Source organism: Nannospalax galili, unplaced genomic scaffold, assembly GCF_000622305.1.
Source record: "Nannospalax galili isolate Female #2095 unplaced genomic scaffold, S.galili_v1.0 scaffold280, whole genome shotgun sequence".
In the NCBI taxonomy this organism is placed as follows: domain Eukaryota; kingdom Metazoa; phylum Chordata; class Mammalia; order Rodentia; family Spalacidae; genus Nannospalax; species Nannospalax galili.
The window spans coordinates 1,039,912-1,042,209 of NW_008347808.1; positions in this window are offsets into that span (position 1 = coordinate 1,039,912).

Sequence of the window (2,298 nt, forward strand, 5' to 3'; positions counted from 1 at the left end):
GGTAGGATACATTTACAAAAAAAATCATTAGCCTTTTTATATACTAATAACAAGCAGTCAGACAGAGATCATGGAGATATCCCCATTTCACACTAGCCTCAAAAATAATAAAATAGCTAGGAATAAACTGAGACAAGGATGTTAAACATCAGTATAATGAAAACTTTAAATCCTTGAATCTAGAGATTGAAAAAAGACATTAGAATATGGAAATACCTCCTGTGCTCATGGATTGATAATATACTAATAACAAGCAGTCAGACAGAGATCATGGAGATATCCCCATTTCACACTAGCCTCAAAAATAATAAAATAGCTAGGAATAAACTGAGACAAGGATGTTAAACATCAGTATAATGAAAACTTTAAATCCTTGAATCTAGAGATTGAAAAAAGACATTAGAATATGGAAATACCTCCTGTGCTCATGGATTGATAGAATTAATATTGTTAAAATGACCACCCTGCCAAAACCAACATACAGATGCAATGAAATATCAATCAAAATCCCATGACATTTTTTACAGAAATAGAATAAAAACTATCCTAAAATTTATATGGAAACACAAAGGTCCCAGATACACAAGGGTATCCTGAGCAACAAAATCAAAGCTAAAGGGATTATGGTACCATATTTCAAATGGTATCACAGAGCCCCAGTCATAAAAACAGCATGGTATTGGCACAAAAACAGATCAATGAAGTAAAATAGAAGACCCAAACATGAGTGCACAAAATTTTAGACATTTGATAGTTGACAAAGATGACAAGAATACACAGTGGAGGAAAGATAGCATCTTCAATGAGCAAATGGTGCCTGGAAAATTCTGGATTTCTGTATCTAGAAGAATGAAATTAGACCCATGTCTATCACCTTGAACAAAAATCAGCTCCAAATGGATCAAAAACTTCAATGTGAAACCAAAAGGCTGAAACTTAGTAGAAAACATGTGTTATCTTGCAAGAATTTAGCTGTAGGACAGGACTTTCTAAAGCTGAATCCATTCCCTCAGAAGTTAATGTCAACCATTGACAAATGGGATCTCATTAATCTAAAAAGTTATGCACAGCAAAGGAAACAACCGAGTGAGGAAGAAGCCCTCATATTGGGGGAGCATCTTTGCCAGCTATGTATCTAACAGAGGATTGATTTCCAGAATATACAAAGAATTCAGAAATGAAAGAATTAAGAAAATATGTGACCCAATTATAAAATGGGCTACAGATCTAAATGGAGAGTACTCAAAACAAGAACTAAAAATGGCTAAGAAATATCTTAAGAAGTGTTCAACATCTTTAGTAATTAGGGGAATGCAAACTAAAACAACTATAAGATATCATCTTACCTCATTCAGAATGGCTAAGATCAAGAAAACAAAAGACAACAAATGTTGGCAAGACTGTGGGAAATGAACTTTCAGTCGCTGTTGGGATTGCAAACTGTTGCAGCCACTATTGAAATCATTGTGGAGAGCTCTTTAAGAAATAAAACTAGAGCCCCTATCCTCAGGCCTCTTGGGGTGGGTCCATCGCGGAGCCCTCCATGCCTTGACTCCCCTGGCCTCCATCTCCCCCGCTGTTCTCTGCTCCTGGTTTGGGCCCTGCGCCATTCCTGGTCTTGGGCCCCCAGACACCTGGGGAACCGGTGCTGCTTCCTGATCCTTTTGGCCCAGGACAGCTTGGTGCCTTCCTTGGGCTCCAGGAGCACTGCTTCCATGGGACCTGGCCCTGCCCTCAGCCCTCACCTCTTCCCGGACCTGCACCATTGGCTAATTCTCCTGGCCCGCTCTCCTGCCCTCAGGCCTCTCTTGGGGTAAGACTACCATGCAGCCCTCCGCACTGTGAATCCCCCAGCCATGCTCAACCTTCCACCTCCCCCGCTGTTCTCTACTCCAAGCTTGGGCCCTGTGCCATTCCTAGTCTTGGGACCCCAGACACCTGGGGAGCCAGTGCTGCTTACTGACCCTGTTCACCTGGACCGGCTTGGTGCCTTCCTTGGGCCCCAGGAGCACTGCCTCCAGATCCGGACCCGCCCTCACCTTTCTCTGCTTCCCTGGTCCTCCAACACCCGCCAGCCTCTTTCTGGGGCTGACAGCCTCTTTCTGGGGCTCTGAGGCTTACCTTGCCTCTCCCTGATCCTTTGCATCCAGTACAACCCAGCTACTCAACCACTCCCTGGGAAATCTTGGGGCTTACTCCCACCCCATCTGCCTTTGCATCCCTGAGTGGCAAGGCCACGGTCAGGATCTCAGGTCAGTCCAACACCCAAGTTCCTGAGGCCAAAATCATTCTTAGAAG